Source organism: Acromyrmex echinatior, chromosome 19 (assembly GCF_024713525.1).
Source record: "Acromyrmex echinatior isolate Ae372 chromosome 19, ASM2471352v2, whole genome shotgun sequence".
NCBI lineage: Eukaryota > Metazoa > Arthropoda > Insecta > Hymenoptera > Formicidae > Acromyrmex > Acromyrmex echinatior.
This window is the reverse complement of record NC_141870.1, coordinates 4,783,897-4,797,940: the sequence shown is the minus strand read 5'-3', so window position 1 is coordinate 4,797,940 and position 14,044 is coordinate 4,783,897. Positions and strand designations below refer to the sequence as shown.

The following is a 14,044-nucleotide window of genomic DNA, read 5'->3' as shown; positions in this document are numbered from 1 at the left end:
TAAAAAATGCTCAAAAATTGTGACAAATTAAAAAATGATAATAAATAAATATTGTATATAAAATAATAAAACTTTTACATATATTATTTATTTTAAAATTTCATTTATTTTGTACTATTGCAATATTGTACATTTTGTAATATTGCACATTATTTTATACAAAACGTTATTTATTGCACATTATTTGCGCTATTAAATGCGCTAGTTTATTATCTATTCTCTGTTCCTACATTTTAGAAGCAAAATGCATCTGTAATAATATAAAAGAAATCAAAAATTCAGAAAAATATTATAAATGAAATTTTATAATAAATAATATATGTAAAATTTATTTTATATGTTTTATTATTTTATATACAATATTTATTTATTATCATTTTTTAATTTGTCACAATTTTTGAGCATGAATTCAAAATTTAGAAAATAATGCGTTTAAAAAACTAGAGGCTAAAATATGGCGGACCAATCACAAGTGATACCCGTATGGCGTCACTCTAATTGTAGGCTCTCTATAGGCCCATTCTTATTCTTATAATTATATTTACAATTTGCAATTTGAATAAAGTTAGAACTCTTCTAATTATTTCTAAGCAAACTACATTTAATTTTAAATTGTGAAGAAAATTTATATGAATAAAAATGAATCAACCTTAGAGGCCTTCCACCACCCCCGCCAATTTTTAATGGCGATCCTCTTTTCTTTGTAAGTGTATTCCCCCGAAAAAAACGAGTTACTAATAAATTTAGTCGGTTTTTGCAGGTAAGTATGTTTTAAATCTATTTTTTAATTTTATATCTCTCTTTTTTCTTTAAATATTTTATTATATTTCGCTAAAATCACATTGCATTATGATTCGCGAAATACAATAAAATAATTAACAATTACATTGCACAGCTTTTTAATATTATCTTTTATTGTAATACTTTAATAACACAATAATTATTTACAATACAATGTAAAATAAAAAATGTTGTTCGAAATGTAATAAGAATTATATTATAGGAGCACAATTAACAAAATTTAGTAATGAGATATTATACGAAAATGTCGAAAATACATAAGATAACACAAATTTTCTAAACCAATGTTTAATAAAGTATTGATAAATGTGGAATGAAAATACTATCAACAATTAGATCGTACTTACTATTAATTATTAACTTGCGATTATATTATAAAACTTATTAATATCGTGATAAAAAGTCATTAATACATTTACGACAAGACTTTCATCGCATTTAAGATAATTATCCCAATAATTTGATCAAGGTCCCTCCACGTTATGGTAAGGTTAGTATCCGATATAAAGAAGAAAAAAATCTTCATAGAAAAGCGAACTTGATGTATTCTGATTCCACATCAAATTCATAAGATCCGTTCGCAAAAAAAAGTTAAGCAATCCGTCAAACACCAGCGATCTTACAGAAGGATGTGAATTCCAAATCTTTCAGACCACTTATGATAGAAATAATTTTGGTAGCATCTTAATTACATTTTTATTGCATTTTTAATATAATATCAAAATTTGCGAGGAAATTATATGTTCTACCACACATTACTACAAATCATCTCTTAAATAAAAAGATAAAATGATTTCCTTATGGAATGGTGATTACGAAGGAATATATTTAATAGTAATAAAATTCAATAGTAATAAAATACATGCATTATTGTAATTTTTTATATGTATGAATACAAAAGTATCTCGGGTACCAACTGTTTGAGATAAATCGAATTTAATAATAACGAGATTTTAAAGAACTAAGTATGCTTTCTGAAAAATTTGTTATTATATATAAAATTTAACAATCTTTTTTTTCTGCATTTTCCCAAAATTTTAATTATTAATACCTCGCTAATATAAAGGTATCCATTCGACTTATTTCGAATTTTTTGTATCCACACATTTTTAATTAAATTCATGTAATCACGATATCATTAATAAAAGAACATAAGGTATTTTGATAAAAAAATTATCTAAATCGACAAAAATCAAAATTCTTAAATATAGTCTCGTAATATATTTGCATGTATTTTATCATAGAAAAGTTTATAATATATAATACATATAAATTAATAATTAACAATATTCTGGAATGGTGGGATGTCTCCAATACCTAAAAATGATTGTAAAATAACAGTTAAAAAATTAACTATATACATTCGTAATCATATTTTTTTGTTAGAGCAATCATCGAAAAATAAGCAAATTATTTGCATAAAGCTTAAATTTATTTACTTAACAATTTGGATTTAAAAAAATAATCATTATATATATATAATCCATACATTAATTATATAATATTAAATTCGTATTGTTATTAAGATGTGGTACTATTACTAACATTATTATTACTAGTGGGAGAACATTTAATAAAACAAAAAAAGCGACGAAAATGGTCTGTTAAAGTATACTACTAAATTAATTTCGTAACTTGATTTTAAAATATATAGCATATTATTGTCTGACTCATTGACAAAATTATTACTTCCAGTGCAAGACGAGAAAACTCAGGATTAATTCCGATTCTGTACAAGAATTTCCAACAAGATACCAAACTAGACTTTGCGAACGGACTTTACAGAAAGCGACGAGGAATAAGTCTTCGTATGATATTGTAAAAATAATTTCGACTTTCTATTGGTACAAATCACGCATTCACTGCATCAACATAGCATCCACTTGATGCGAGGGACAGCGATGAGACTTTCGTACAATAATAAATTAATCATTAATATTTGTAATTTTTTAATGTTAAAAATATAAATGTAAAAAACAAACAAGAAGTTAATATTTAACCTATATTACCTCAGTCAAAGCTCGAATCTTTACTGACTTATTTAATAAATTAAATAGACGAAAAATTGACGATTATTTTAAACATCAAATTTTTAATTAAAAGTCACTTAAAATTATTAATGGCTTTTTCATATTTACAATAAAATCCAAATTAAACAAAATTTTTTCATTAAACATCTATCAATTCGTTAAATTAATAAACAATTTTTGTTATCATATGGTTCGTCGATTTCGTGTAATTTACATCAATAAAGCAACAATAAATTTGATTTACTACGACAAGATAAATGCTATCTGCATGGAATAGATATATTTAATATGAATATATAAGCATTCCAATAAATGTATAATTTAAATTAGTAATTATTGCGGAAATTATAAAAATAAACATGATGGCATTTACCTGGACATACTTCACATAAATTTTATATTACGTATGTAATATTATTATACATACATTTATTTATGATAAAATTAATTACAATATTAATGCGTATACATACTTCGTATAAGTATAGAATTTTATAAGATATTAAGTTTAATTTCAAGGGAGTTGAAAATTCAATGAAATTTAAAATTATATATAATATATAATCATAAAATTAAAATTATATATAATATATAATCATATTTGACAATTGGATTGTTGACAATTAAATAAAATTTAAGATTAATTTAAAATTTTATTTAATTTTTAATCTTTTCTTTGCAATTATCAAGTACGTACACATGATGTCTATGTATCCTTATCTACATATTATATAATTATTAGTTAGATTTATTATATAATATTTTTTTAGTTTAATTATATTCATTTTTTAAAACAAAATTTAATTACTCGATCGCGAAATCTATTTAAGTGTCATTTTATTTATTATATAATAATTTAATTTTTCAATTTATCTACATTTATTGTCTTTACCTATACAGTCCCTACCTATCCATATACTTGTCCTACCTATCCGTATTTTCATTTATTCCTGCCTTCGCTTATCCTATCTCTGTTCGTATATTTCTACTTCCTACATTACTTGATTAACGTGTAACACCGCGAATATAATACGTTAATAATTGTGTTCAGCAGAGAAAGCAGCTTTGCAAATGTTGTAAAATTCTTCAATACGATTCGTGCTTCAGGTACGATTTCTTGCTTTAGGTTTTTATGAATTTAAATGAATTAATGATATTAAATCAAATTTTACAATAATTGCAAAACTGCTTTCTTTGCCGAATGCAGCAGCTAATACCTAACCATGTCCTATCGTGTACTGATAAATTCAGAGAGATTACCTAATTGCGATCGTATTAAATAAATGAGCAATAAATGACAATAATTAAAATAGACTTTTAATTTTTAAAATACAAAAAATTAATAAATAACAAAACTAATGAGAGCCATTGCGGATAATGAAGTGCAACTAGAATTTGTAGATTAAAAAACCTACAAAACTTGCGCTTCATTATCTGCACTAGCTCTCATTAGCCCTGTTATTTGTTAGTTATTGTATTTTAAATCAACAATATAAGAACTCGCAATTTGCGAGTAAGTTGCCCTCCCGAATATTCAGAATTTATCTTTATATATATCTTTCAAAAAATTAGATTGGTGTTACCAACACCCACTTCGTTCAGATCCTCGTCTTTTTTCTGGCCAATATTCTGGCTTAATATGCCAGAGATCGACAGCAAGGAGAAATATTCCTTTTTGCTGCCGACTAAAAGCGTAAAATTTTACGCCTTTGTATGATGCGCGAAACACGAACGCGTCGCGAAGGGGCCACCGTATTAATCAAATTGATTAAATATTAATTATCAATAATAATAATTTTATTAATACATGTATGTGAATAAATTTATTCTTTATTCGTGTCTCTATTCGAAATTAAAAATATAAGTATTTGATTTGACTAAAAATAAATCTAAATTTAAAAAAATCTCTATCTGAGGGATATTTTCAACATTTTGATTTTATAAATCTCAAATATTGTGAAATTAGATCAAATTTCTTAATATAAATTTGACGCAATATAAACAACAAAACTTCAAATTAAATATAAATCGGAAATTACTAAATCGATTACTATCCCATAAAATTTAAGGCCCATGTACGTATTCTTAACGATTCGAACGATTCGTTGCTGAATCTCATCTCAAAACATGCAGAGAGATAATAAATTCAGATAAATGATGTAAGATCCAAAAGGGAGATAATTTTCCCTTACATTGATAAATATCGTATATCGTTTATGTTTTAAATTAATACAATCATTTTCTGCATAATTTATTATTTCAAAATTAAGTATTTTAAAAGATGCAAAATTCCGAACGCGATTTTTTAAAATAATTATAAGATAAAATTCTTTTATTTCTTGACACAATGAACCTATACTGGATCTTACATCATGTTACTATTTTGACTGGTATAAAATCCAGTTACTACATATGGATAAGTTATAATAGTTTAGACTAAAGTAAGTGCATTTAGTGCAATTTAGGTAAATTATAGTAACAATTAATAATCATAAAATATTTTTTATAATAAAAGCGAGGTTAATAAATTATACGACAAATGCGCTACATTAAAATATCTGTTCTTTCACTAGTAACAAGTATACAAATAATAAATGTGAAGCAATGCAAAGAATATCTTTGAAAACAGTATGTTATATACATATATGTGTATGTATTATTTTTTTCTGCACCAACTTAAATAAAATTTAATCCTAAATGAATATTTGAAAATAGGATAGATAGAAAGAATAATAAAACTATACTTATTATACTGTAACAAACACTGTTCTATATTATAATATCTATAGACAAAAAAACAATTTCATTTCTCTAATTTCATTCTCTAATTACTTTTTATATACATATATTCTTTATATTTTTTAATTTAATGTATTTCATTTATTTAAAAAATACGAATACTTTATTAATTTTTGTTTTTACTTCCAAGTGACCATTAACCATTAAGACGTAATAGACAAGGTGTTTGATAATTCTGTTGACAACGCTCGTAGGTACAGCAAACTAAACTGAGTCGAAAAGTCTTGTATCATTTTGCAATTTTTACAATAATTAACAAGATATTAATAATCACTCAATATTGGTTTTCAATAAATTTTTACTCACAAGATATTAATTATTAAATAGGCGAATATAGATCTTCAATTTCGACACTATTTAATAATTAATATCTTGCTTTACTATCTTGTTACTATTGCGATGATCTATTGATCGCATTATCAATTTTACAGAAAAACAATAAAAATTGTTTGTTTTCTTCTCATAGAACTCTAAGATTTTTTTCAAAATTTTTATTAACTTTTTAGTATTACATTTTTTCATTGGCAACTATTTTTACCAACATGTGAGGAAATACGATATTAAAAAATTCTGAAAAAAATTTTAGAACTTTATAAGTAGAAAATTAACAATTTTTGCCGAAATTGAAGATCAATATTCGCCACTATTTAATAATTAATATCTTGTTACTATTGCGAAAATTACAAAATGATAGAGGACTTTTCGACTCAGTTTAGTCCACTCTACCTGCCCACGAGCGTTATCAGTACAATTATCAAACTGTATATATTTTAATGTAAAACATATTTAAAAAACCGATTACATAGAATCAACTTTTATGATATTTTTAAGATTGAATTATTTTGTATCAATTGAATTGAATTACATACAACTGAGATTAAATTACTTATATTATTATTATTATTATTTTATATATATATATATATATATACACGCACACATATATAAAATATATTTAAAGTTAACATATGAATTTAGAAACAAAATTTGAGCCTTTAACATTGTTCTTGAATTTTCTTGAATGAAATAATAAGTTCTACTTTATTGTTTTAGTTAAATTAATGAGAAATTGAATAAGAACAATGGCGAAAGATTATTAAAAATAACTTAAACTGAGAGTAATATGATATTATAAATTTTACAGTGCATGTACAATAACATAAGAAGAAGCATCCAGGATTAAATTTATCCTAATCTGTTCTAACTTATCCACTTTACGGTAACGGATGCATGGAATGCTACATATACATTACATAAAAAATATACAGGTATATTTTTATTAAATTGATGCATATATGCATCTGTAGATATATTAATAAAATCACCACGCATCCGTTACCTCAACAAAAAAACATCAATTCATCACTCACCAATTTGATGCGCAACAGCGGAGTTTCATCTGCATCGTCGCTACGATGATTCTGTAACAAAAAGAATATAAAATCTAAATTAAAACAAAGCAAAAAAATCAAATAATATTTAAAAAAATATTTTTAGTAAACGTAATTCTCTTGAAAATAATCACATAATTTTCAAAATATTTTTACAAGCATCGAATTTTTTAATTTACTTACATTCACTTACATATTTATAAAAATAATTATATACTCGAAAAAATGTTATATAATAGACATTACATATGTAATTATATATATGAACATTTTTTATATATGAAACATTTTTTCCCGGGCATTTCCTAAAAAAATCTTAAAAATACATAGGTATATTTATAAAATTTCTAAAATAATTTTAAGATAATTCTTTTTTTTCTAATTATTACTTTTAAATCATTGTAAAATAAAGCGAATAAATAGAAAAAAGATATTGATTTTACAATAGCAAAAAAGATATTTACCGCAAGGTTGCTCCGCCGGTGCCCGATGCCTCTCCCAGACCTCCTCCTCCTCTCAGAGTTGGGGTTGACACATTCTCTCGCACTGGACACTCGCGAAAAACACTCGCGAATAATGGACTATAATCGCGCGCGGACTATAACTTGAGTCCGATTACTTGAGCGACACTCCCGAACAAACGCGCGACGCGACGAACCGGCTGCGGTTCGTTCATTTTCAAATAAAGCGGCGACGAGGGTACGTTAGCTTCTCCATTGGATTTTTATACGAAGAGAACGATTTTATTCAATATCTAAAAATTTATCTAGATATATCATTCAGATCCGAAAATTTTTAGATTTGAGAAAAACCGTTCTTTTCGTATAAATATCCTCTGAGTACTGAGCCCTCCCACCACGTCAAGGTGTACCCGTGAGAGGGAAGATAATCTGAAAAATGTAATAGCTATTATCTATATTACTATGCAACCAGTTAACTTTTATAAACGAATATCAAACACAGTCTGCAATTCGTCTGCATTGCGAAATAAATTTAGAGCAGCTAAAAGGATTGAATCTTTTATTTATAGATGATGTCTGTAAGGTATGATTAAAGTCAATGAAATGGGCTATTTAATAAAAAAGAGAAATGTTTCTTTTATTATATCGATAATAATAGTTTCAAAGAATTACGTTTAATTTTTAAACGGATCGTATAATGGAAGGTATACAAAAACAAAAAAATAATTAAATTATTAAACTATATTAATTCTGAAAGCAGGAATTGCGTTATTTGCATGAGAATATTATTCATATTAACGTTTTATGACTCGTGTGATACCGTTCGTACAGACAAATGCGGCCGTGTCGCTCTTCTTCACATTTCTTTTTGAAACATATAATAATCGCAAAAAATGCTAGATGTATAATAAAAAATGTTGTATTTTATAAATATTCACGTAATTCGATTACTAGAATGATTAATTATTCATAAAGTACAACGTTTCGTATTATATTTAACATTCTTCGCGATAAGATTTTAAAAAGTAATGAAAAGAACCGCAACACGCGACACGACTACCTATTTCTAAGAATCTGAGGGACCGCGCAGTAACTACGCGTAAACGTAAACATGACGCGCCGCCCGTGCCACCCCGTACCATCCTCAACACAAGGTCGCGCCGACCATCTAACTGCCGAAATAAAACGAATATTACGAATATATTACGAATAAGTAAAATAATATATTCTTCCCATTTTTAATGATTTTCGATTAATAAAACGATTATTTCTAGTTTTAACGGCGCGAGTCGTTTAATGCGATATCATAATTATATTGCGATATATCGAGGAATATATTTGACGTTTATTTTATAATTTTAAGTATCAATTTTTCGTATCAATTACAATGTAATGCTGACAAAAGGCAAGAAGTAAAAAGAGATTCTTATTAGCGTGGTCTTCCGTACATAATTGCTCACGTGAAATAATTTTAACATCCCAATATTATATCTCAATTTTAGAATAATAGCATGCATCTAACAATAAGAATCTCATTTTTATTGTTAGTTATCGTACATCCGCGAACGCACGAAATATTTAAAATATTCATGAACTGCGTATGTGAGTAATGAATCTTGGAAATAAAGGGAAAAAGTGCATACAACCTATAATCCTTTTCAATCCTTAATATATTCCTTAGTTTTAGGCAACCTTATGTAATTTGCGTTCGTAGATATTGCTGTTAATTAATGCGACACGCGGAGCGACTCGAAAACACGTCCGTCTCCCACCGAGATCGCCTAGCGAATGCCGAAGTGATGACGATCGACCACCGCACCTTGCCCCCCTACGCCTTCGCTCCGCGTCCCACCGCTTTTCGTCGCCAGTGACCCCCTTCCCCTACCGAGCTTTTCGCCAGATGTTTTTAGATTACACTCAACTATCACGTATTCAAACGACAAAAAATATTCAACGATTTATTCAACGATTTATATAATTATATTTTTCATATTTTACATGATTTTGACAAACGGATATCGCCGTACATTTCGCGTTTTGCTTTGTGGCATCTCGGGCACAATCCTATATTATTTGCATGATTCTCTTAAACGAATTAGTAATTATTCGCGTGAAATATTTTTAATATTTTCTATAATTCTCAATTTTCATAATTCTTTTTAATGATCCATACTTCAATAAAGATTGATAAAATATTCTATATATGTTCTTTATATAAAGATAAACGCAAAAAATCTTAATAAAATGAAACAATTTGTGCTAAATACAGGTTTGGTTAAAAGTACTAAATATCTTGTTAATCGTTATAATTTTTCAGTTAATAAATTAATTTAAGACACTTTACTTTTACTGCAAATTATTCTGTGTTTCAGAAATTCTTTAAACGTATAATAAAATATAAAATAGATTCCGGAAACTTATTTAAAATATTAAATGAGTCAAAAATGTAGTTATTTAAAATAATAAATATTAAATTTCTCTTTTAATTTTTTTAATTTAAAATGTATACTTTAACTTTCATCGCTTTTACAAGTATGTAAAAATTATTAAACGATTTTTACATATATTTTGGCAACTTTAAAAAGAATTTGTAAAGTTATATATTTATAACAAATTTTACATTGTTGTAACTAAATACAGTTAACAAAATGAGAAAAATGTACTTTTTCAAAAATGTACAACTCTGAAACATAAATATTTAAACGAAAAATTTAAACGTTAATGTTTTTTTTAAATTAAATTAAGTTAGAGTTAATGGCTTATAAATTTTTAATTTAAAAGAAGTTAATAAATTAAAGTTTAAAAGTAACTAAATAAAGTTAAAAATTAATGCGTTTAAAATTATCTAAATTAAAAGTTATTAACTTTTTAACTTTTAACATAATTTATTACTTTTAAGTAATTACTACCTGATAATCCTGAACATATTTTTCGTTTAAATATTTATGTTTCAGAGTTGTACATTTTTGAAAAAGTACATTTTTCTCATTTTGTTAACTGTATTTAGTTACAACAATGTAAAATTTGTTATAAATATATAACTTTACAAATTCTTTTTAAAGTTGCCAAAATATATGTAAAAATCGTTTAATAATTTTTACATACTTGTAAAAGCGATGAAAGTTAAAGTATACATTTTAAATTAAAAAAATTAAAAGAGAAATTTAATATTTATTATTTTAAATAACTACATTTTTGACTCATTTAATATTTTAAATAAGTTTCCGGAATCTATTTTATATTTTATTATACGTTTAAAGAATTTCTGAAACACAGAATAATTTGCAGTAAAAGTAAAGTGTCTTAAATTAATTTATTAACTGAAAAATTATAACGATTAACAAGATATTTAGTACTTTTAACCAAACCTGTATTTAGCACAAATTGTTTCATTTTATTAAGATTTTTTGCGTTTATCTTTATATAAAGAACATATATAGAATATTTTATCAATCTTTATTGAAGTATGGATCATTAAAAAGAATTATGAAAATTGAGAATTATAGAAAATATTAAAAATATTTCACGCGAATAATTACTAATTCGTTTAAGAGAATCATGCAAATAATATAGGATTGTGCCCGAGATGCCACAAAGCAAAACGCGAAATGTACGGCGATATCCGTTTGTCAAAATCATGTAAAATATGAAAAATATAATTATATAAATCGTTGAATAAATCGTTGAATATTTTTCGTTTGAATACGCGATAGTTGAGTGTAATCTAAAAACATCTGACGAAAAGCTCGGTAGGGGAAGGGGGTCACTGGCGACGAAAAGCGGTGGGACGCGGAGCGAAGGCGTAGGGGGGCAAGGTGCGGTGGTCGATCGTCATCACTTCGGCATTCGCTAGGCGATCTCGGTGGGAGACGGACGTGTTTTCGAGTCGCTCCGCGTGTCGCATTAATTAACAGCAATATCTACGAACGCAAATTACATAAGGTTGCCTAAAACTAAGGAATATATTAAGGATTGAAAAGGATTATAGGTTGTATGCACTTTTTCCCTTTATTTCCAAGATTCATTACTCACATACGCAGTTCATGAATATTTTAAATATTTCGTGCGTTCGCGGATGTACGATAACTAACAATAAAAATGAGATTCTTATTGTTAGATGCATGCTATTATTCTAAAATTGAGATATAATATTGGGATGTTAAAATTATTTCACGTGAGCAATTATGTACGGAAGACCACGCTAATAAGAATCTCTTTTTACTTCTTGCCTTTTGTCAGCATTACATTGTAATTGATACGAAAAATTGATACTTAAAATTATAAAATAAACGTCAAATATATTCCTCGATATATCGCAATATAATTATGATATCGCATTAAACGACTCGCGCCGTTAAAACTAGAAATAATCGTTTTATTAATCGAAAATCATTAAAAATGGGAAGAATATATTATTTTACTTATTCGTAATATATTCGTAATATTCGTTTTATTTCGGCAGTTAGATGGTCGGCGCGACCTTGTGTTGAGGATGGTACGGGGTGGCACGGGCGGCGCGTCATGTTTACGTTTACGCGTAGTTACTGCGCGGTCCCTCAGATTCTTAGAAATAGGTAGTCGTGTCGCGTGTTGCGGTTCTTTTCATTACTTTTTAAAATCTTATCGCGAAGAATGTTAAATATAATACGAAACGTTGTACTTTATGAATAATTAATCATTCTAGTAATCGAATTACGTGAATATTTATAAAATACAACATTTTTTATTATACATCTAGCATTTTTTGCGATTATTATATGTTTCAAAAAGAAATGTGAAGAAGAGCGACACGGCCGCATTTGTCTGTACGAACGGTATCACACGAGTCATAAAACGTTAATATGAATAATATTCTCATGCAAATAACGCAATTCCTGCTTTCAGAATTAATATAGTTTAATAATTTAATTATTTTTTTGTTTTTGTATACCTTCCATTATACGATCCGTTTAAAAATTAAACGTAATTCTTTGAAACTATTATTATCGATATAATAAAAGAAACATTTCTCTTTTTTATTAAATAGCCCATTTCATTGACTTTAATCATACCTTACAGACATCATCTATAAATAAAAGATTCAATCCTTTTAGCTGCTCTAAATTTATTTCGCAATGCAGACGAATTGCAGACTGTGTTTGATATTCGTTTATAAAAGTTAACTGGTTGCATAGTAATATAGATAATAGCTATTACATTTTTCAGATTATCTTCCCTCTCACGGGTACACCTTGACGTGGTGGGAGGGCTCAGTACTCAGAGGATATTTATACGAAAAGAACGGTTTTTCTCAAATCTAAAAATTTTCGGATCTGAATGATATATCTAGATAAATTTTTAGATATTGAATAAAATCGTTCTCTTCGTATAAAAATCCAATGGAGAAGCTAACGTACCCTCGTCGCCGCTTTATTTGAAAATGAACGAACCGCAGCCGGTTCGTCGCGTCGCGCGTTTGTTCGGGAGTGTCGCTCAAGTAATCGGACTCAAGTTATAGTCCGCGCGCGATTATAGTCCATTATTCGCGAGTGTTTTTCGCGAGTGTCCAGTGCGAAAGAATGTGTCAACCCCAACTCTGAGAGGAAGAGGAGGTCTGGGAGAGGCATCGGGCACCGGCGGAGCAACCTTGCGGTAAATATCTTTTTTGCTATTGTAAAATCAATATCTTTTTTCTATTTATTCGCTTTATTTTACAATGATTTAAAAGTAATAATTAGAAAAAAAAGAATTATCTTAAAATTATTTTAGAAATTTTATAAATATACCTATGTATTTTTAAGATTTTTTTAGGAAATGCCCGGGAAAAAATGTTTCATATATAAAAAATGTTCATATATATAATTACATATGTAATGTCTATTATATAACATTTTTTCGAGTATATAATTATTTTTATAAATATGTAAGTGAATGTAAGTAAATTAAAAAATTCGATGCTTGTAAAAATATTTTGAAAATTATGTGATTATTTTCAAGAGAATTACGTTTACTAAAAAATATTTTTTTAAATATTATTTGATTTTTTTGCTTTGTTTTAATTTAGATTTTATATTCTTTTTGTTACAGAATCATCGTAGCGACGATGCAGATGAAACTCCGCTGTTGCGCATCAAATTGGTGAGTGATGAATTGATGTTTTTTTGTTGAGGTAACGGATGCGTGGTGATTTTATTAATATATCTACAGATGCATATATGCATCAATTTAATAAAAATATACCTGTATATTTTTTATGTAATGTATATGTAGCATTCCATGCATCCGTTACCGTAAAGTGGATAAGTTAGAACAGATTAGGATAAATTTAATCCTGGATGCTTCTTCTTATGTTATTGTACATGCACTGTAAAATTTATAATATCATATTACTCTCAGTTTAAGTTATTTTTAATAATCTTTCGCCATTGTTCTTATTCAATTTCTCATTAATTTAACTAAAACAATAAAGTAGAACTTATTATTTCATTCAAGAAAATTCAAGAACAATGTTAAAGGCTCAAATTTTGTTTCTAAATTCATATGTTAACTTTAAATATATTTTATATATGTGTGCGTGTATATA

At 26.8% G+C, this 14,044-nt stretch overlaps 1 protein-coding gene across 1 annotated transcript in view; it reads right to left on the bottom strand.

The window, feature by feature from the left end:
* LOC105150609 (uncharacterized) overlaps nt 1-9,270 on the bottom strand; it is a 57,244-nt gene extending 47,974 nt beyond the window's left edge. The window contains exons 1-2 of the transcript XR_015548243.1: nt 7,486-9,270; nt 7,001-7,051 (exon numbers count right to left, since the gene is read on the bottom strand). The gene's annotated coding sequence lies outside the window, so the exon portion shown is untranslated. The remainder of the gene's footprint in view (nt 1-7,000; nt 7,052-7,485) is intronic.
* Nucleotides 9,271-14,044: the final 4,774 nt, after the last annotated feature.